Raw genomic sequence first — 24448 nt, 5'->3', positions numbered from 1 at the left:
CAAACATGCGGCCCAATCATCACCGGGTGGTTTGCGGGAGGTGCAGAAATGAGGTATCTACAGAGCCCCCACTTTGACTGAGGCTTGGACAAGGCGAAAGTCAAAGTATAGCCATCAGGTCAATCGATGATTACAACCTGGCGACTATGGCGACGCTAGGCGGCTCAAGGGGTCTGAGCCAAGGACCTGTCGTCGGGAACATTTTAGAGTCTGTCGACTATCGGGGAGGGTCGTTTAAAGTTTATTAGACTACGTAAGTAAGCTCGCCAGCCATAAGAAGAGACCATACCTTAGACTTCTTTCTCGAGAAGCTTCTGGAGGTGCATAGGAGCTAAGGATAAGCATAAGAGCTAAGGGTAAGCGTAGGAGCTAAGGTTATGCGTAGGAGCTTAGGGTAAGACCTAAAAATTATGTAAGGATTTGTGCTAGGGTGTGGGACCCTAAAGGAAAGTATCGGCGAGAAGGAGGCCAAATATAAGTTCAACTTAAGAGGTAACTAAGGCTCGAGTGTAAGAACTCTGCCAGTCTGGGAACTTCTGGAGAACGACACCTTTATCGCACTCCGCGGGGAAACAAGAATTATCGTGAGTAGCATGACACAGACGGGAACTGCTGGGAGAAATCTGCTTGGGTCGTCTGCAAACAAACTCCAGAAGAACTTGAGAAGGACGATTGTATGTCGTGAACTCTCGTTGGGGAAACCTTATCGGGAATTTATCTCCATGTCTCTAGAGGGATTGTATATCCGCTTACTCTCGCTGGGGGAATGTAATGAAGGCGTGTCGAAACACCTGTTAGAGAATACTTGCTCGTTGTGACAAGCAAGGTCCTCGAATAAATAAATAATGTACGATAGTCTGCAGTTGTCTTAGAAATGCGGGTCTGAGCGAAGAATAATCGTCAAACGGACCAGAAAAGATAAAATGGCATCGGGGAAGAGGCGCACCAAATATGGGTCCTTAAATAACGAACGCATAACGATTTTTTGAAAATTCGTATGAAGGGAAGTTGAGGAACAAGCGTAGCAAGAGCTGCGTCTCTTGGAAGAGGCGCAGAACCTGCTGCGTCTTTTCCTGGGGGTGTCTTTCCTGCGTAAAAGCGCGATGAAACAGGGGTTTCATTTCATTATTTCGAAACACAAATCATCAATTTCTCTCTCAAATCTCAACCATTTCCGCCAAAATTTGATCCAAAAGCTTGCATTTACCATGACTAATCGAGGTATGTATATCATTCTTGCATTAATCTTCTATAATGGACGAATTGGATTGACAAAACTTAGGGTTTTCAACCCTAAAATGTCGAAAATTTGGGGCTTTTCCCCCAAATGATCTTGCCTTGTAAAATTGACCTTGTAAATGGCTAATTGATAGTATAAGGATCATAACCATGTATTTGTTTCGAATTTTCGTTGAGTTTGGGCATTTGAGTGAAATTGTGACGGTTTCACAGCTAAACCGTAAATTGCTTCGAACATAGCCTTAGGATTGCCCATTTGCGATGAAACTTGATATTTGGAATCCTTGGATGATGGGTAAACTTCCTACCATCTCGGAATTTTGGTTTGTGACGGCTTTTTCAGGTAACTTTTCTAGGGCATAATCGCCGTTATAACGAAATGTTGTCGAAATTTCGACTCGAACCCATGACTAGGCTTCAACTTAGGCTTGACTTAATCCAAATTACCACATGAGTTATCGGGTTTGTGGGAATACGGCCAAAGATGGCGAGAAAAGAGCGACTTCGGAGTTTCTAAAACTCGAAAATCCCCCAATCAAGGTACGTCGTCACTTGACGCGGCCTAAAATTATTTTAACGTTGCAGGTGACGAGGCTTCTACTTCTGGGAGAGCTCCCATGGACATAGACACAGCCGTTGACGCTTCTCGTGCTCTCGAGGAGGCTTTCACTGCTGTTGGGGCAGCTGCTGAGGTTGCTGAGGACGAGGTCCTCAAGGAGGAGGAGGAGGAGGAGGCCCCGAGATGGGCCAACGTTTGGCGAGGTGGTCGTCAGCTGAGAGGAGCACCTGCGTGGGCTGAGACCTGGGACAGCAGGCACTTGCTTTGGGCCACGGAGGGTCACCTGTCCTATAGGACGGTGAAGAGCTTGGTAATTTTGAATTCATTACTCATGACTCATCTTCTTTCATTTCATTTGCTCATATCTTTTCCAATTTCTTTCAAACTAAAGATAGCTTTTGTTTCAAATCACAATAGGAGGCCGGGAACATCAGATCGTTCTCGGGCTACACGACGGCGATGGCGTGCTACGAGAGGCTGTCGGCGGAGGAGCGAGCCATGATCGAGCGGGGAGCATTTGGCGCCCTGGTGCAGGCTTGGAGGGATATCGTGAAGAGGAAGCTGCGGGCTAACCTTAGCCTGGTCCGCGCTTTCTTGGACCGATTCTGGGACACGTTGGAGGACTATGGCATGATCTCTGGTCTGTCGTGTGGGACCGAGGCGGTGGAGTGGCCGGAGACAGCCATGAGGGTTGACTCGGTCGAGGCTAGGAGGTTGATCGGCTAGAACTTGGCGCCGAAGGCTGCTGCAGTGCCTGGTTTGGTGCCTAGTTCTTACGTCCGAGACTACTTTGCGGGGAAGATCCCGACGTCGGTGGTGATTTACGGGAGGGAGACGGCTCCTCCTCCCTGTACAGCTTAGCAGAGGGCCCGCTTGTGGCTCTGGTGGTTCTTGTCTTCGATCTACCTCGGGGACAAGGGAGAGAGGCTGTCGACGAAGCTTCTTCCCTTTCTTTCTGATTTGAGCTCCCTAGGACGTTGGGACTGGGTCACTGCTGGTTTTGCGGTCCTCATCCGCTTCATGAGGGCCATGGTTCGTCCGGCGTTGATGGAGAAGGGGACTTCTCCTGGTGCTGTCGGCCCTGGACTTTTGTTGGAGGTATGAACCTTCATCACTTCTTTTCCTTATCGAATTACGAAAGATCGTTATTGACTATCTTACTTCACAGGCGTGGGTGTACTCCTACTTTCCGAGCCTCTCGCCCAAGAGGCCGGAGCCGCTGGAGAAGGCCTATCCCGTTGTGAGGGATTGGGTGATGTGTCGCACGAGAAGCAAGCGTTCCTCTCATGGTGTCTACTGGCGGGACGCGAACGCTCTTCAGCTGGACAACGTGAGCATCTCACTTATATTCGTGTCTACTGGTGTCCCAGGCCTTGTGCGGAGTACGCTGACGCTCCTCCTTTTGTGGCTGAGGTCCTTCGACCTTGCAGCTCGAGCCGGTTGCTTTTGAAGACGTCGATGGGCCCTGTGTGGTATTTGGGCGAGCGCTTGGCTCGTCAGTGCTCTCGGGATGTCTTGACGGTTCCCATCGATCCTCCTAGGACGATGTTCAGGGAGCCTTCTGAGGCTGAGATGGAGGCTAACTTGGCAGGCGTTGGCGGTGACGCCCTTTTGCTTCCGGATGAGGACTACTCGGCGTTCCTCTACGGGAGGTTGGCGTACTGGCCGGTTGTGGTGAGCATTTACTCTCCTTATGACCTTTTCGAAAGTATGATGAATGATCATCGATTTAATGGCAATCCTTTGTCTTTGCAGGAGGTTGAGGCGGCGGGCATTGAGCCCCCAGAGTACCCCTAGACTTTCGAGTACACTGACGCGACCGAGAGGACGACGATCTCTGAGCTGCGTGACTTTGACGTGGCTGTGACGGATGCTGGCTTGGACGATTGGCAGCATCTGATTCGGAGGGTGAGCCTCTAATTTGTATGATTTTTGTGTAAGAACACATTTGATTGAACTTATCCAATTATTGAGAACTTCTTATTTGAAAATGCAGGTTACGCCGTCTCGGTTTATGGGGTTATGGAGGGTAGCCAACCGTCTACGAGCTACTGCCGTCGAGGCACTTGTCGGCGGTCGAGGTCGCCAGGTATGAACCTTTCGTCTACTTCAGTTTTGAACTTTCTAACTTTTCTTATGATTGCTTGAAATGATTGACATGAGCCAATTGTTGCCCTTGCAGAGGGAGCGCGAGCTGGAGCGAGAGCTGGCTCAGTCTCGGGAGGAGACAGCTCGTTTGTTGAGGGAGCTTGAGGTTCGTGACGCCGAGATTGCCACTCTCGAGGCGAGAGTTGCTGAGTTAGGCGGCGGGTGGCAGTAGTTTTTGTTGTTGTTTGTTTTGTTTGTTGTTGGCTGTATCTTTGCACATTTGTACATTTTAGGATCCATAGTTTGGACATTATGGATTTTGCTTGGGGCTCAAGCCCCCAGTTTGTTGTACATGTCCCTCTTTTGGTTGTATATACGATGGCCTGAGTGCCTTTGCTGCTGGGTTGTGTGGTTTGTACCTGCATGTTAGTTTTGAACAGGTTTGGTAGATGACGGTTTACGCCGTCATGCTGCCGAAATTTACATAGAAATTCACGTAAAACATACATTTGTATATATGGACTAAATTTGTGCAAAATGAATGACTCAAAAATGAAAAAGTGCAAAAATGTAAAAAATGCAAAAAATTTGCCGGAAATGACCGGGCGGTAGGGAGGGTTCTCCCCAAAAAAATGAAAAAATAGAAACCAATAAGTTAGAAATGTAATGCAGGACGGGATTGGAATGATTCCCCAAAAGAGAAAATGAAAAAAAATATATAGGTTTGAAATAAATTACATTAAATTGGAGAAATGATTCCCCGAAAAAAGAAAAATAGAAAGAAATATATAAGTGTGCTAAAATGATGAAAATGCTGATATTGCCTTGAAATGCGTGCCCGTGGAATTAGAAAACACGAATTATGGTAACTTTGACATATTTACCAAAATAATAACCCGTATGAATAGGAAATTATTCGCTAAGGAATTAAGGAAAGATCCAACGCGGAAAATCACAGAGACGTTGCTGAGGAAGAGGCGCAGCAGGAGTTGCGTCCTTTCGAAGAGGCGCAACAGGTGCTGCGCCTGTTCCCCGGTGTATCCGTCATGGCGGATTTTAGGAAACAGAATTTAGTATAAATAGAAACGTTAATAGAGGTTTTATTCACACAATTCTTCCGTCTCTTCCTTCGTCTTATCACATAAGACTCTCAAAATAATTCTTCATCATGAATACTTTAGAGATTCGTCTAAAAGAGTGGACCAATGAGTTTTCCAACGTGGAGAAACACGACATGGGTTCCTATAATCTTGGATAAATGTTGAGTTTGAAGCTTATCAAGGTGGTCAAACCCATTCCTAGATGCTTGTCTTGATTATTGAGACCCGAATTATCACGTTTTTGCTTTCCCCGGAGGTGACATTTGCCCATTTCCTGAATAAATTGCTGCGATCGGTGGGTGGGACCCAGAACACTTGCCTGCTATTCCTTCTACTTAACAAGGGTATAAAAACAAATTTAGAGACTTGCTTGGGTTGACAAGAATTGAGGTGGACCGTCTAGTGACCTCGAAAGGAGTGCGAATGTTGGATTTTATTGTCCGATTCATTAACAAGGCCGACCCCACCGTCTTTTATGTTGCTAGGCGAAGGGCATTCGGATTTTGCTTGTTACATGTATATGTCCTTCAAGGGCATGTTAATGAGGATTTGAGAGGTGATCCCCGTTTCCTGAGCCTAGTTGAGCAAATGGAACTGCGCAGGAGCACAGCCTGTTTATGTTTAGGAGAGATCCTATTGGGTTTGGATAACAGGAAAGCCAATCGTGACCTACCTTATTTGGGAAGTCCCATTATCTTGCAGGTAAAAGAATAAAGAATTTATTCTCTTTTTTTATTTTTTTTTTCTTTTTTTTTTAACACCTGCTTTTTGGTAGGTTTGGCTTATGGAGCGTCTTCGATTGATCGAGCCCCCAGTTAATTTTCCTGCCTATTATGCTCGCGCAATTGCTATGAGGACTAGGCTCTACATGGTGGACTTCACTCAAGTCTTCAATTATTGGGAAAACAAATTGAAGAGTAATGATGGCCCCTTGATTAGATGGATCGTACCATGGTGGCATCTCAAATCTGTCACTGGAGTATCTTCCTTGGATCCTACCCGGTCTATGCGCATTCCTGGCTTGGAATTCATGGTATGCATCTTCCCGGAGAGGCTGATGAGACAGGTTGGACTGAAGCTGACAATCCCGAAGCTTGACACTGTCCCGCAGACTGCCGTGGCGCTTAGTACCGAGAGTCGAAGGGAGTGGGCCATTAAATGGGCTCAAAGAAACGTATGGTTCTTGAACTCTTCTGTTAGTGCCTTATGGGTGCCGGACTCCTATCTGCGGTGGAGGAAAGCTACAACTCCGAAGGAGCGTGAGAGATTGAGGAAGCGCGAGCCCGTTGACTACAAGGTTGGCGAGGTGGAAAAGGAGAAAGAGAAGCATCTGACTGAGGGAGAGGAAGAAGCCGGGTTTCGAGTTGTTCATCCTTCGAAGAAACCGAAGACCTCTCCTGCCGTGGACAAAGAGAATGGGAAGGCTAGACCTCGAGAAAGACCGTTGGTGATTGGGTCCGAAGTGGAGCAAGAGCGTCCGACTCGAGGTCGTGACAAGAAATATGACAAAAATGACATGGGCAAAGGGAAAATGGAGGAATAGCCCAAGTCTTTATTATTATTTATTATTATTATTATAATAAGAAGGTGGAGTTTTTAGAATCCTAGCCTATTTTATTTTTTTGTTTATCTTTAGCATTGTTATTATGTAACGTACTATTATTATTTTTAGAAAATGAATGAAATAAAGGAGGTTAATTGGTTATGAAACCGTTGTGATTTTCTATTTATTATTCTTTTCGAATTCCAAATGCAACTGCAAATGTCCTTCTATTTACATTTTGAAATTAATGGGTTGTATCTTGCGAAGGATTGCCTACGTATTCATTAAAAAATGAAATCAAACCCTTGCGCGTAGTTCGAGTAAATGTATAAGAATAATTGTTCTAAGCAAGAGTTTGTAATGAACTTAGAAAATAAGTATGAGCTTTTTACTTACTCTTAAGTTGCAATTTAGTTTATTTGATGATATGAGGATGACAGATTGTCAAAATGCAAGAGCAAGGTGACATTAGCTTATTCAGCTTGGCCAGGGGCTGTTTATTTAGTGCCACAAGAGCGACACATGAGGTTACGCGAGGCGCGTGTTTGTTCCTATTCTAGGCATAATACCGCTTTAGTTGGTCAAGGTTCGTCAGGTTGGCAAATTCATTCCCATCTAGGTCTGTGATTCTAACCGCACCCCTTGGAAGTATGGACTTGACTAGAAATGGCCCACCTAATTAGGTTTTAATTTTCCTCGTGGGTCGACAGGTAAAAGAGCTCTAATCGACTTGAGTACTAAGACTCCTTCCTTGATGTTCCTTGGCTTGACCCTTTTGTTGAAGGCTCGTTTGATACGTGCTTGATATGTTTGGACATTATGTAATGCGCGTAGCCTACGTTTATCCAGGAGGATGAGTTCTTCATATCTATCCCTCTTCCAATCGGCTTCTGGGATATGACTTTCGAGTAAGATACGCAATGATTGTATTTCTAACTCGACTGGCTGTACAGCTTCCATGCCGTAGGTCAAATAGAAAGGGGTGGCCCCAGTGGGCGTCCTAACAGATGTACGATATCCCCACAAAGCAAAGGGTATCTTGCTTGGCCCATCTTGATAGTTGTCAATCATTTTCTTGAGAATTGTGACAACGTTTTTGTTTGCCGCCTCTACCGCGCCATTAGTCCGTGGTCTATAGGGCGAACAGTGGTGATGCCTAATTTTGTACTTGGCTAGCAATTGCTCAGTATCAGCTTGGAAATGTGATCCGTTATCACTAATGATCTCATGTGGGAAACCGTATCGACAGATGATGTTGTTTTGTATGAACTTTGCTACATTTTTAGCCGTGAGACTAGTGTAGGAAGCCACTTCAACCCATTTGGTGAAATAGTCAATTGCCACTAGGATGAAACAGTGACCTCCTGTTCCGGCTGGAGTTATCTTCCCGATTATATCAATTCCCCAGGCAGAAAATGGCCAAGGAGATGTCATTGTATAGAGCAATGAAGGAGGGACATGTTGTACATTCCCGAAGATTTGGCAGTTGTGGCAATGTTTTACGTATTTGATGCAATCGGATTCCATTGTGGTCCAATAATACCCCAAACGTGTGATTTTCTTTGCCATCATGGGCCCACTCATGTGAGGACCGCATTCCCCATCATGGACCTGATACGGTCGTTTCTGTACCAAAAATAAAAACCTAAATATAACTAACATAAGCTAGCGATAAGTAGGGTCGATCTTCATAGGGAGGCGGTCACTATTCACTTGTCTACTTCGGTCTGTCTAATGTCACAATTGAAGGTTTTGATTGTTTTGACTAAACTAAATAGATTAAGGCAATAGAAAATAATGAAGAAAAACGGGGGTAAATCAGATAAAGGAGAGAAATATGGTAGGAATCGGTCCACCGTGGCAACTACACTATCGGGTCAACTGAGTCGATTAAATTATTGATAAGAAGAGCGAGGTCGTCACCTTTCAGTCCTTAAATCTACGATTATACCCTTTCGGTCTCTAATCGCCCTAGGGTCTCCCTAACTTAGCTTTCGCCCTAATTAGGTATCACCTATTGTAATTAAGCAAGCCTTCCCTTCCAATATTTCAATCCAGGTCGGGAGTAACTAATTAATCGGTCTCCTGCATACATTCATTCAACCTAATCACAATTATATTGCTTAATACAATTCTTGTCGCAAAACTAGTCTAATCATGTCGAACCGAACATATTGCTACCACGGTTTCCCTAGTCCTAACATATTAAAGGAATTAGCTAGACATAATTAAATAAGCAAGAACAAGAAATAGAGAAGAAGTAATAAACATAAACATAAATTAAGGAGGAAAAGAAAGGGAAAGAAGTAATTACTGAAATAAATCCGGAAAGAAAGTAACAGTAGCAAAGTAACAGTGTATTGTGTGTGGGAGAGTTACAAATGACATCTCTCCTTCCTATTTATAAGAAAAATAGGATTTTATTCAACCTAATGACGTATTTAAGCTAAAAGCCCAAACCCGTAAGAGAAACCACTCGATCGAGTGATTTAAAACCACTCGATCGAGTAAAATAAAGCTCAAACTACTCGATCGAGTAGAAAATATTCTCGATCGAGTAAATCCTAAAATGCAACTGCTCGATCGAGTAGAAAAAGGACTCGATCGAGCATAATTGTACTCGATCGAGTACTTTCCAGCAACAATTTCCTGCTTTGCGCATTGAATTTCAAATGGCTACCATTTCTTTGTTACTTGGGAAAACAGGGCGATTCTGGTGGCGTTGGAAAGCTAAGAGGACAAGCTTTCATCTCCAATTAGAATCACCTGAATATCTATTGTAGAACTCGAGATATTGCTCTTAAAAATAGGCAATAGAAATTTAAAGTTCTTCCTTTGCTCGCCTAGCTATCTTTCTTCTTTGCGCATCTCAAAATAGCTACATTCCCGCTCCAAATTCACTCTTCCTCCAAATGCATGCTAAAAGGACGGTAAAAGGCTTGATTTCACTACTTTCTGGTTCCTTCCTGCAAATAAGACAAAACAAACCAAAGTAGCATATTCGGGGCATTTCGTAGCATAAACTACGGTAAAAGCATGGAAATACGTGCATGAAAAGGCCTAAAAAGACTATATAAAATGCACGTATCAAATCTCCCCAAACCAAACCTTTACTCGTCCTCGAGTAAACTAAATGCAAACTAATGGAACGGAAAAGATAACTCAGAGCTAGCCACAAATTCCCACTTAAACCAATTTAATGCAAGTAAACTAACACTTATAGCAAACAGTCAAATGCAAACGAGTTGTAAGATGTTTATAATAAAGCTGAACCGTCGACCTTGCAAGACCTTTAAAATCGGACTCTCACGGGTCACTCTTCTCTCATGAAGCAAAGGGTGAACATATATATGTAAGAGAGAAAGAAAAATAATCGCTCACCTAAACTACGACCCACATAAACATGCATGCAACTAATATGATAGACAATTCTAACTACCGTACATACATTCCAACCAAACAAGGTCCTGTCACAGCCGAGGGCTTACAAAAATATGGTAAAGTTAGGCAATGGGTAAGAAAAGGCAAAACATTTATGGGAATGTGGATGTATAGGTGATCAAGCTAGTACCTAAACAGAACCATATGACAACATCCATTTCCAACCCAATTATGAAATAAGCACAATGCCCTTCATTTGGCATAAAACTCACCAAACCGAACTGAAAATACTCCTCAAATGATATAGATAAAGCATAGGAGTGAAACCGTCTCATCAAACAACATCTTTTTTCTTTTTCTTTTATTTTTTCGGTTTCTTCTTTTTTCTTTTCTCTATTTTTTTTCTTCTTTTTTTTTATTTTCTTTTGTCTTTTTCACGTCTTTTTCATCATCCTCCCTTTCTTCATAAATTACCAACTCCGAATCAACAGATACAAGCCAAACTTGGCACAATGGAAGATATACTGCAAAAACACACTAAACTAGCTTGACAAGGCAGGCTAAATTTGGGATGTAGCTAAGGGTCAACAGGCAAATTTGGCTAATGTGGAGTTAAATGGGTAAAAATGAAAGAAAAAGAAATTGTAAGCACCTCCCCGCATGTGACACCAACCACTAACCCGAATGTATGACGGCAAAAAGCAATTAAATTTCATATACGTGCAAATTAATGAACATGCTATGCAAGGAGTAACTACTCACAATCCTACATGAAACCGGTCATAAATGACACCAGTTTATAAGGCTCTAATCCTTAGAAATTATAAAGTAGGTTGCCAAAATTTCAGGTCAAGTCTATATGTTCAGCTAAATTTTAACATTAACTCGTAGATATGCAAAAGACAAAACTTAAAAGGTATATAGTCTATGCAAGGCTTAAGCAAAAGACAAATAATAGAGCAAGTTCATCACTGGAATCCATCGTTCCGACTCAACCTATATGCTAAAATAAATGTGAAATTTTTGAATTTTTAACAATTTATTCAATTTTTTTGAGATTTTAAATTTTATATGAAAAATAAATAACAATGCATACGGAAATAAACGTGATAACAGAAATGCAAATAAAAACAAGATGCAAACACAGATATGGATGCATAAGCTCCCCAAACCAAACCGTACAATGCCCCCATTGTACCAAAACATGGAAAGGAAATGCAAACTAAAAGAGAAAGAGGGTAAATGCGGAAAACTCACAAGATAGCGCGAATAAGGGACCTCCCCAAACCAGCCAGCAACGTGGGAGGTCGCTAAATAGCCCAAATATCGTCATGGGAAGCAAATCCAAGTCAATAACACTCGATAGCAGTCGAACAGTGGTCGATCGAGTGGAATAGGCATCCAAAATTGCTCGATCGAAAGGAAATTACGTCGATCGAGCAGTTCTTCTCTTTGCAGGTGCTCGATCGAGTAAAATAATCACTCGATCGAGTGGATTTAGCAACAAAAGCGCTCGATCGAGTACAAAAAGTACTCGATCGAGTGAACCTCAGTAATTCCTGCAAAACGCAAATAAAAACAGCCCGCAAACTAACTAGACAAGCATACTGAGATCGTCTATGGTATGAAGACCATTTATTACACACACGACTAAAAGAAATGTTTGAAAAACAACTAAAAATTAAAAATCTCCGGGTTGCCTCCCGGGTAGCGCTAGTTTCAGACAGGTCCCAGCTCGACCTTCTTTTTCATCCAGCTGCTCCAAATTAGTCATAATCAAAACAGCTCAAAGCGCGCAGCATTAGATCATAAATCTGCGCATGTGCTACACAAAAATGTAAGTAGCACCACAGTGGAATAAAAATATAGGAAATAAAATTAAACAACCGTTTAAGTCTAACAAATTTCCTATGGGAGCTCCTAAATTTATCCACAAAATAATGGAGCGCAGGAGCAATTGACAATAAGTAAGGGCTCCGTTTTAGATTAACAAAATTGAAATGACAAGGACGGTGAAAATTCGTTAAATTAAACGTCCACATGGGAGGGGGTATAGCATTAAAAGCACGAGTCAAACGAGGTAGCGTACTTTGAATATTAACAATAATAAAATTATCGCTAATTACCTCAGGTAGGTTGCTCTCAACGAGGGAATCATAGATAAAGGAATTTATTACCTCTTCCGCGCTATGAGCAATTACCGACTCAGCTGTCCTTTCGTCGCCCTCAGTGGAATTCGTCCGTAAATCGCGGCCTCAAGTGCATCCAACTCGGCTTTGAATAGGGGAGACTCACCATAACCATTGTCATCATCAAACTCATCGTCTAAAAAAAACCCAAGCAACAAATCATTGCTCTCGCTGGCCAACTCACTCGATCGAGCAGAATTATCACTCGATCGAGTACTTTCCTCCTGATTTTCACTCGATCGAGTGATTTGAACTACTCGATCGACCTGGTTCTTCTGGAAATTCACTCGATCGACTATTGTAAGTCACTCGATCGAGTGATTCTTCCTGTACAGCGCTGAAATCCTCGTGTAAACTTTTGAAGTATGATAGAAATTCGTCATCCGAGTCATAAAAATCATCCTCAGCATTGGGCAACACGGTTTCTTCATGGGAAGGACCACTCTCAGTGAAGTACACCTCTTCTGGTTGCCAACAATCCGACTCAGCAGCTAGCTGAGCTATTTGTGACTCCAGCTCAATGAATTGAGCTTCCATGCGTCTATCACTCTCTTGCCTTTTGGATGCAAGTATTTCCAACGAAGATTTTAGCTCCGCAATCTCTTCTTTCTGTATATCAGGAGGATCTTGTTGCGGTGGCCATTGATAGGGTGGATGTGGCGGCACAACTACAAGGGAATGGCTAACACGTCCCCAACGCTTGAACTCGTGGACTGCGTCATTTTCTGCCATACAAAGAATCGCATTGTGCTCGTGAACCACATCTCCCGCAGTAAATCACCTGTTGCGCCATATACTGGGACATAGGTGATGGGTCAAAGGTACTCAAGCCTTCCCTTTGACGATCTTTCACCTAGAACTGTCTAGGTAGTACCTGTAAGGCCTATCAAAACAGCACTCAAGGAAAAAGATAAGAATTGCCTCAACTGAAAAATCCCCTGAGGCTAAAAACAGACAGAATTAAACAAATAAATAAATAGTCGCCTCCCCGGCAACGGCGCCAAAATTTGATACGGTCGTTTTTGTACCAAAAATAAAAACCTAAATATAACTAACAGAAGCTAGAGATAAGTAGGGTCGATCTCCACAGGGAGGCGGTCACTATTCACTTGTCTACTTCGGTCTGTCTAATGTCACAATTGAAGGTTTTGATTGTTTTGACTAAACTAAATAGATTAAGGCAAGAGAAAATAATGAAGAAAAACGGGGGTAAATCAGATAAAGGAGAGAAATATGCTAGGAATCGGTCCACCGTGGCAACTACACTATCGGGTCAACTGAGTCGATTAAATTATTGATAAGAAGAGCGAGATCGTCACCTTTCAGTCCTTAAACCTACGATTATACCCTTTCGGTCTCTAATCGCCCTAGGGTCTCCGTAACTTAGCTTTCGCCCTAATTAGGTATCACCTATTGTAATTAAGCAAGCCTTCCCTTCCAATCTTTCGATCCAGGTCGGGGGTAACTAATTAATCGGTCTCCTGCATGCATTCATTCAACCTAATCACAATTATATTGCTTAATACAATTCTTGTCGCAAAACTAGTCTAATCATGTCGAACCTAACATATTGCTACCACGGTTTCCCTAGTCCTAACATATTAAAGGAATTAGCTAGACATAATTAAATAAGCAAGAACAAGAAATAGAGAAGAAGTAATAAACATAAACATAAATTAAGGAGGAAAAGAAAGGGAAAGAAGTAATTACTGAAATAAATCCGGAAAGAAAGTAACAGTAGCAAAGTAACAGTGTATTGTGTGTGGGAGAGTTACAAATGACGTCTCCCCTTCCTATTTATAAGAAAAATAAGATTTTATTCAACCTAATGACAGATTTAAGCTAAAAGCCCAAGCCCGTAAGAGAAACCACTCGATCGAATGATTTAAAACCACTCGATCGAGTAAAATAAAGCTCAAACCACTCAAACGAGTAGAAAATATACTCGATTGAGTAAATCCTAAAATGAAACTACTCGATCGAGGAGAGAAAGGACTCGATCGAGAATAATTGTACTCGATCGAGTACTTTCCAGCAACAATTTCCTGCTTTGCGCACTGAACTTCAAACGGCTACCATTTCTTCGTTACTTGGGAAAAGAGGGCGATTCCGGTGGCGTTAGAAACTAAGAGGACAAGCTTTCATCTCCAGTCTGAATCCCCTGAATATCTATTGTAGAACTCGAGATATGGCTCTTCAAAGTAGGCACTAGAAATTTGAAGTTCTTCCTTTGCTCGCCTAGCTATCTTTCTTCTTTGCGCATATCAAAATAGCTACATTCCCGCTCCAAATTCACTCTTCCTCCAAATGCATGCTAAACGGACGGTAAAAGGCTTGATTTCACTACTTTCTGGTTCATTTCTGCAAATAAGACAAAACAAACGAAAGTAGCATATTCGGGGCATTTCGTAGCATAAACTACGATAAAAGCATGGAAATACGTGCAGGAAAAGGCCTAAAAAGACTATATAAAATGCACGTATCAGGACCTCTTCCATCACTTTCCGCGCCTGTGAATGATCAAGGCAACGTAGGATTACACCAACAGGTCTTCTTTTGTATAACTCTCCTTGCATGAGAACATATTGGGAAGCTAGTAGGCGTATAGCACGTTGTCCCCTTTTGTCCATATCCGTTGGGTAGGTACCGTTGATCTTGAAGTTTAGGATTTCTTGGAACCAAGGTTCCTCTGTGATTTCCTCTTCATCGGTGATTTGGTGGATGTAAGCTGGCTCTGATCGTTGTTCGATGCATAAAGACATTTCCACCATGTCATCTGGCATATTAATCAAAGATGAAAGTTTTGCAAGAGCATCTGCAAATTGATTTTCCTCTCGAGGTAGGTGTAGATAGGTCACGTGATCAAAGAACTGGGCAACTTGGTCTATTCTGGCTTGATAAGGTGCTAAGCTTTCGCTTCGGATTTTCCAAGATCCCGTAACTTGATTGATGATCAGAGACGAATCCCCATGCACTCGGAGGTTTTTAATGCCTAAGCTCACTGCCGCTTGTAGTCCAATGAGACAAGCTTCGTATTCTGCAGCATTATTTGTCACCTCGAAGTCGAGTTTGACAGAGATCGGTGTATGCTCGCCTTCAGGAGAAATGAGCAACACTCTTATTCCAAATCCTCTTAAGTTTGATGCTCCATCAAAGTAAAGGTCCCAGGAGTCTACATCGGTTTGGAGTATATCCTCGTCTGGAAGTGACCAAGTATCTATTGTTTGTGCATCATTGAAGGGATTTTCTGCAAAGAATTCGGCAACGGCGCATTTCAAGTATTTTCGAAACCTTTTGTTTCATTTCACATGTTTTAACCATAAAGCATTTTTCACCCTTGGTTCTTCATACCATGACGGTTAAATCCGTGTTTCGGTGATAATATTTGGTTAATGACATTTAAAAGGTATTTTAAAGCCTTTTATTTCATTTCTTTACATTTTCAAGCAAACATATTAGTCACCAACACAAAATCATCCTTGGTTCTACATACCATGCCGGATTTTAACCCGGGTACGATGACGAGTATCGACTAATTACATTCAAAATGGACTTAAAACAATTAGTCCATAATTATTTCCAAAACTATTCATGTCAAGTTTGTCAAACCGAACCCGACACCGAATATTATCAAATAATGATGATTATTCGAGTCTAGTTCTTCAAATCAACAAATGCGGTCTAAACGACCCCTTCAAATCAAACCGGGTTCAAATACCCATTTTTTAACACGTTTTATAACGTTTTCTAAACAGTCAGAACACGGCATACAACCGTTGGCTGACCCGCGCCTCAAGCAGGCCTTTTCTTTCTCATTTTCAAAACCAGAGGGAGGCCCCTTACACCGCCGGCTGGCTCGCGCCTCTTATAACCGTCTGGTACAGGGCTTGTTCCCTTCCAGCATTAGTCTAGGACGATCCTGACTCCGGTTAACCCGGATATAGGACGGATCAGATGACTATTCGATTATTCAAAACCATATTTGCAAAATGCCTTACTAAGACAGATGGATCATGTTATGCACCCTAAACCTAATACGGTAAATGGATGTTTAATTTCCGTCTTGCATGCAAATCAATCATTAATCCAACTCGACATCTTATACTTGATACGTGGATTAAATCAACCGACTTAGAAAGCTCTCACATGTTAGGTTTAAATTATTGGATGCGCATTCATGCATTTAAAGCGTTTTATCAACTTTTGCATTCAACCAACCAAGATCGATCAGTAGAGGCCGCTAAACGCGGGCGGGATTGGGTGTCTGATTAAAGGGCTTCCCAATACGTACCTTCACCTCTTACTCAGAAACTTTGGATAGTGGACGACCTTATCCAGGGCGTACGAGAGTCATTATAGAGATAGGATGGTAAAGAGGGACGATTTCCTTATCTTTAGTACCTATGTCAAACGCTGCTTTGTGCTTCGATTTTACCGAGGTATAAAGTGGAATTCGAACGGGTTCCAGGCATCCCACAAATGCTTGGTGGCAACTTCGAACATCTCTAATCATTTCGAGACTCTTACCGAGACGAAACCGACCGATCTAAAACGATCCGGTCGAAGGCATTTTTACGCCGCCGAGCGTGGCTTTCAAAAGACCGCTATACGTCCACAGATTGACTAGGCGTGTAGGTGGGCCATGTCCACAGATTGGCGACTCCGCTGGGGAAAACTAGGACACATACGTCTTTGTGATCCCTAGATGGTGAGACTCGAACGAGGTCTTGGTTGGAATGCATTAATTGATATTACGGTCACGGTCGGGTTCCTTGTTCGGGCCCACAACCTAACCCTTTTCGACCAATTGGCTCGTCCCGTCGGCGTGAGTTTTCTCATCCCCGCATTTCGAATCCCGATTGAGTCAAGCATACCATTGACGTCACACATTTCTGTTTCGTCAAAGAGCTTTCATCACTTTCGAGCACGAGGCTAGGGCACCCTCCTTACACATTTTGTTTGGATTGGTATCCCTCTCGCAAATCGGGGTTTGATTGCTTGGTGTGTAACCCACCCTTCTAAGCCAAAACCCGTGTCAGCATTATGCATAATATAATGAACTGTGAGTGCTTATGTGTTATGTGATCATAAGTCTTTCCGTGTCATTTTCAAAACTTTGAAAAACACCCTTTCGCGCCGTTATAATGGCCATTTCGAACCTCGGTCTTTCCCCGACCGTTGCCCGCCTTTTAGGCCGTCATAATGACGATTTTCAAACCCGGTTTTTACAACCGTGTCAAAACACCTTTTTATGCCGTTATAATGGCCGTTTCAAAACTCGGTCTTTCGCCGACCGTTGCACGCCTTTCTAGGCCGTCATAATGACGATTTTCAAATCCGGTTTTGTATAACCATTTCAACACGCCTTTCTAGGCCGTCGTAATGACGATTTTCAAACCCGTTTTTGTATAACCATTTCAACACGCCTTTCTAGGCCATCGTAATGACGATTTTCAAACCCGGTTTTGTATAACCATTTCAACACGCCTTTCTAGGCCGTCATAATGACGATTTTCAAACCCGGTTTTGTATAACCATTTCAACACGCCTTTCTAGGCCGTCATAATGACGATTTTTAAACCCGGTTTTGTATAACCATTTCAAAATCACCTTTTTACGCCGTTATAATTGTCGCGTCTAGACACGGATTTTAACCCGTTTCGCGCCGACACTGGCTCTTTCAAAACCCGAGAAAAACACACACCCTTTTCTCGAGACACTTTCGAGATCCCGAGGACCATGCACCGTCCCCGAGACCTTTTCAAACATTTCAAACCCGATTTTCAAAACATACAATTTTGAATTTCAAAACCGTCTTGGGAAGCAACACACTGTATTCCGAGCCGGCTCAAGCTCAAACCGTCTTTTGCAAATAAACTTAAGACAACCCTTTCAACTGATCGACTTGCGGAGATTTCTATCTTCGGAAGCCGCCCATTAAAGCGACAAACGAATCTTTTTGAAAATTTCTATTTTCCAAAACTTCAGTCCACCATTTCAATTCCGCTTCGTGTCTATCGAGTTAAAGCAAAAGTACTTATGGGTCTTTACTTATGAGTCGTCTCACCACGAGACCCGTCTAATGGCGTCGCGCCGTCATGATTGGACTCGTGTCAAATGTTCGGTCAAACACCATCACGTCACAAATCGAGTCAGCACCGAGGGACCACACACGGTCACCCCGTCTTATTGAGTCGATCTCTGTCTCGTCCTCTGTGTTGTCTACGGTCAGTCTTGGAACCGTGTCGGATTTAGTTGTAATGTGAGCCGTTTTTCTGCCTCAGATCCATGGCCCCGTCTTCAACTTCGTCTATCAACCACAACAACAATGATAACAACAGAGATGTCACAACTGATCAGCTAGCCAGTCTGCTTACCCCTCTTAAGGTAACCCTGGATCGCGTCGAGACCCATAGCGACGCCCTCGAGAACAAGGAAATTGGGGAACATAATACCCCACCTCTGACTGAAACTGAGAAGAGGCTGAAACTCTTGGAAGAACAACTCCTAGCCCGGGGTAACAACATCCACCTTGAAAATAACCGATGGTTCGAACCTGTTGGGGACCAGTTACCTGACAACTTCACCCTGACTGATGTGCCTAAGTTTAAGGGAGTGGAGGACCCACTCAACCACATCCGTGCTTTCAAAGACTACATGGCCATCAAGGGGGTCAAACAGGAGCTTTTTACCTGAATCTTCCCATCCTCTTTGGAGTCGATTCCTCGCCAATGGTACTACTCTTTGGACCTGAAAAACCTTACCACTTGGGATGAGATCACAGTTGAGTTTGCCAAACAGTATGCCGACAACGTCGAAATCCAGGCCAACACCCGTACTCTCGAGGTGTTAACCCAAAACGACAAGGAAGGATTCACTGAGTTCCTAACCCGTTGGAGGAGGGTGAGTACTCAGTTGGTCAGTAAGCCAAGTGAATCAACTCTGGTGGAAAAAGTTGTCAACAACCTCCGCCCGGTTTATGCCAACCTACTGAGGAATCAAAATATCAAAACTTTTCAAGATCTGCAGATTCTGGGGACACGTATTAAGGACGACCTCCGAAAGGGTGTCTTAGCAAAGACCACTGGTAGGGGTTATCAAGGATCCACCTCAACCGGATCTCGCCCTTATGGTCAGACAAACAAGATTGATGAGGTCAACCTCGTCGAACCATCTGCCAAGAAAACTGAACGCCCCCAGAGAGTGTTCACCAACATAGGGTCGACTTATGCAAGTGCCTTGAAAAGGCTCATGGACCAAGGGAAGTTACAACCGATCGGGCCCACCCCGGACCCGGCCGACGCCAAGAAATCCCGATTTTGGAACCCCAACGCCTACTGCCAGTATCATCGAGGGAAAGGGCATGATACCGAAAATTGCTTCAAACTCAAGCACCTCATTCAAAGACATGATTGAGAAAGGAGATTTGCCCATACCCCCACCAACTAAGCCGAACAACAAGACGAATCCTCTAGGAATTCACGCCATCTCTGACGATGAGCCGGCCCTAGACTGCTCTCATCTCATCTTGCCAATTGACGACGAGGTGAATGTTCTGGAAAAGGACCCTTCAGACGGAGTGTTCGTGTTCGATCTTTGCCACCATGCTCACTATGTTTCAGCAAATTGAAGAGGCCATAGCCAGCCTCTCTGAGAGAATCACCCGACTCGACGACGCCTACCGTCGACTCATCTTCAATCCCCCAACACCGCGTCCGAGGGAGAATTCCCCAAGCATTCAAAACTATCCACCCCAGGATGGATTGCTCCCGCGACCATTCTGGCATAGACCTCACGAGAACTACCCTCAAAATAACTACCCTCAAAATAACTACCCCCATAAAAATCGCCCTCACAAAAACATACCCCACAAGAACTACCCACCGAGGAATACCCCTCCAAGGTATCCTCGAGACCCTGAAATTAACGGTATATGGCGGGATGATGTTGAGGATGTATATGTCAGCCCGGGGAAGGAAAAGCGGACGAAGGAAATCGGACACCTCACCCGGTCCGGACGTCCCTATCAGAATCCGAGCAACTCAACGGCCGTTCCAACAACGAATGTCCAAATCATCCCGGAAGCGGACACTCAACCAAAGGCTCCCGAGAACTCAATATTGAAACAGCTCCGGATAGCGAAAGCCGAAATCTCAATTTGGCAACTGATCGCAACGTCTTTTGAGCACTGACAGGCCTTACTGCAGGCCTTGGGGAAATAACCGTGCCGTCCGCCTCTTCCCCAGAAGAAATAGTGGCACACATGACGAGAGACGCCCCTGATCTGAGTAAGCCGATCGTCTTCTCCGACGAGGATATCCCCCTATTCGGAGCCAATCATAACCTGGCTCTGTACATCACCGTACAATGCCTTCAGAAAAATATACCAATGGTCCTCGTGGATGACGGTTCAGCCGTGAATGTCATTCCTCTCAAAACCGCCCACAGGCTGGGTATCAAGGAATCTGATCTAATCCCAACGAATCAAGGAGTACGCGCCTACGACGGCACTCGTCGCAAGGTCACTGGGCTAGTCACTTTGGCCGTCGCAACCGGGCCGCTGAAAAGGCAAACCAGTTTTCAAGTGGTCGACATCGACGCGTCATTCAACATGCTCTTGGGACGTCCCTGGATTCACGCCGTCAAGGCGGTCACATCAACGCTCCACCAAAAGATCAGCGTCCCCTTTAACGAGAAAACGATCACGATCCCCGCTTCCCCAATCAAAGCAGTCATGAGAAGGGGGATAGCCACCGAAGCCATTGAGGAGGACGACAATGAAATGTGGGGTTTCCAAGCCGTAAACGCCGTAACTGATGAATCGGTAACCTCTGAGTGTGACCCGTTCACCAACCGCACGATCAAACGTATCATGATGCGTCAGGGTTATTTCCCGGGATTGCCGCTCAATGCACTAAAGGACCCATTACCTCCCTTGAAACAGGCTAAGGTCCCCAACATTCCCTTTGGTCTGGGATACGAACCTACCAATGAAGACATCCAGGAGATGAACCTCCTAATCCGAAAACGCAAGAAGCACGGAGTTATCCTCCGTCCCTACCACCTGACTCTCAACGGATACTTTGTCCCCGAGGGAGAGTCTGAACTCTACCACGGCTTTCTGGAGCCAATCTATGACTCTGTGGCCAGGGCTAGATACCCGGGAGTGGAAGTCTTCCAGGACTGCTACTTTATCCCCGACAACATCGAAGCGGCATCAACTGAGTCCAAACCGTCACCGTGCCTTGACGGACAAGCTGTCACACTCCTCTTCGGAGAAGATAACATCAAACACCTCAACTATGAGGACATCATCAACATCGCCCTGAAAGACAACCAATTTTATCCAACCGCCTTGATCTCCGATACTGGCCCGGAGAAAGCCACCCAGGGCTGGAGGAAAACCATCAAGTGGACCGATCGCCAAGGCCGCATTCTCAAGATAACAACTGGAGAAGGCCCTATGTTCAAGGAGGGAAGTGAGAAAGAGTCTGGGTCTGAGTCGGAGTCAGAGTCTGTCTTAGCTCCTAACACTCCGGATGTCCCAGTCAAGGTCCCCTTCCCACTGTTTTATCACAAAGTCGTGGCTGATTCAGAGGCTGAGTCTGCTAGGGTCACCCCCACTCCCATGAAAGGTGACAACCTGGAGCCAGTTCCAGGGGCCACTTCCTCTATTGTGTCGCCTCTGACTGACCACGAGATGTCTGTCCTTTCCGAGCTCTTCGCTCGTGTCAACTTAATGAACGCTAAGTTTGCTTATGACTCGTCTCAATTTAACTGCAATGCAATTCTGAATGACTATGAGGAATTTGACTTGAGTGACTACCCACCTTACTTAGCCAAAGAACTTGACAAACGGGAAACCAGAACCCCCATCATTTAGGAAACCGAACCTATTAATGTAGGAACCGACAATACACCTCAAGAACTTAGGAAAGGGACAACCCTGGACCCCTCGGAAAGATAGCTGTTCGTTGACCTCCTCCATGAATACAAGGACGTGTTCGCCTGGTCTTACAGAGATATGCCTGGGATTGACAGAGAGATTGCAGAGCACCGGATACCCATTAAACCCGGAGCTAAACCTGTGAAACAGAAGCTACGCCGGATGCGTCCTGAGTGGGCCCTAAAAATCAAAGAAGAAGTGGACAAACAGTTCAAGGCTGGGTTCATCAAAATGTCTGAATACTCGGATTGGGTGGCCAACATTGTGCCGGTACCAAAGAAAGACGGAAGAATTCGGGTTTGCGTCGACTTCAGGGATCTGAATAAGGCGAGTCCAAAAGACGACTTCCCTTTGCCACATGTTGACATTCTGGTGGACTACACCGCCGAGCACGCTCTCATATCATTCATGGATGGGTATGCTGGGTACAACCAGATTAAAATGGCTGAGGAAGACATGCACAAAACTGCGTTCACTACACAGTGGGGTACATATTGCTACATGGTCATGCCTTTTGGCCTTATCAACGCCGGAGTAACCTATCAAAGAACCGCTACCACTCTACTACATGATATGATGCACAAGGAGGTAGAGGTATATGTCGATGACATGATCGTCAAATCAAAAGAACGGGACGGCCACATCAATGCCCTCCGGAAATTCTTCGCTCGTCTGCGGAAATATAACATGAGACTAAATCCTCCGAAGTGTGCATTCGGGGTCACCTCCGGAAAACTCTTCGGACATGTCGTCAGCAAGAGAGGCATTGAGATTGATCCAACCAAAATCAAAGCCCTTCAACAAATGCCTCGGCCTAAGAACGAGAAGGAGATTCGGGGATTTCTCGGTCAGGTCCAATACATCAGCCGGTTCATTGCCAAGCTTACTATGATTTATGAACCGATATTCAAGAAGCTTCGTGCCTCCGATCACACCGATTGGGACGACGACTGTCAGAAGGCGTTCGACAAGATAAAGGAGATCATATCCAAACCTCTTTTCCTCATGCCACCTCAACCGGGGATTCTCCTATCCCTGTACCTGACGGTTACCAACACAGCCATGGGCGCAATGCTAGCACAAACAGTTGGCAACGAGGAGCGAGCCATCTACTACATCACCAAAAAGTTCATTGAATACGAGACGAGGTATACCCAACTGGAAAAGACATGCCTTGCCCTAGTATGGTCAACAAAGAAGCTGCGGCATTACATGCTCAGCTACTCGGTCCACATCTACTCCAAGATGGACCCGGTCAAATACATCTTCGAAAAACCCGTACTAAACGGAAGGCTGTCTAGATGGACACTCATGCTGTCCGAGTTTGATCTCAAGTTTGTACCCCTCAAGGTTATCAAGGGAAGAGCAGTCGCTGATTTCCTAGCAGAAAATCCCGTCAACGAGGATCCAACGACCGACACATGGTCACTTCCTGACGAAGACATCCTTTGTGCCGACTCCGACGCATGGGGCCTATACTTTGATGGTGCATCTAATCTGAGAGGCTTCGGGGCAGGAATCCTTCTAATACCACCAGAGGGAGAGCATGTTCCGATCTCGGTCAAGCTGGACTTCGCCGTCACCAACAATGCCGCTGAATATGAAGCATGCCTCATCGGCCTACAAGAAGCCATCACACTTGGCATCAAGAGACTGAGGGTCCACGGCGATTCCTCACGCATCATCAATCAGGTATCCGGATCATGGAAAATCCGATTTGACAGCTTAGCTCCCTACCGAGCGAAGATCAATCAAGATATCGAGTTCTTCGACCAGGTCGACTACTTCCACTTGCCGCGAGAGGAAAATCAATTTGCTGATGCCCTGGCAAAGCTTGCCGCGCTCGTCAACATACCCGACGACATGACATCGATGCCCCTATATGTCGAAAGACGGAGCGAGCCAGCTCACATTTGTACCATTATCGACGACGAGGAAAGCCATGATTAACCTTGGTACCAAGCCATCCTCAATTACAAAACCAAAAACGAATTCCCTCCCAACTCTGATCAAAGAGGACAAAGAGTTATCCGTTTACTTGCATCACAATTCGTGATAAACCAAAATCGACTCTACAAAAAAACACCCCAAGGAATTCTCCTCCTTTGCATTGACCATTATAAAGCCAAAAAAGTCATGGGAGAGGTTCACGACAGAGAATGTGGCCCGTTTCGAATGTCCTTTGATCCGTGAAAGGCAACGTCCATTTGCAAGCATGGTTTGATTTCACCTCTTCAGGTGAATACGTAGGCAGTCCCTCTTATGCCTGAGGGATACAACCACAAAACCCAATTCAAATTCACAAAACATTTCGAACTGCGATCATGGTTTGATTTCACCTCTCCCGATGAATACGTAGGTAGTCCTTTCTTACACAAGAAGGATACAACCATTCCCACAATA

The sequence above is a fragment of the Silene latifolia genome, chromosome X, assembly GCF_048544455.1.
Source record: "Silene latifolia isolate original U9 population chromosome X, ASM4854445v1, whole genome shotgun sequence".
Taxonomy (NCBI): domain Eukaryota; kingdom Viridiplantae; phylum Streptophyta; class Magnoliopsida; order Caryophyllales; family Caryophyllaceae; genus Silene; species Silene latifolia.
The sequence above is the reverse complement of the archived record's forward strand: the minus strand, read 5'-3'. Positions refer to the sequence as shown.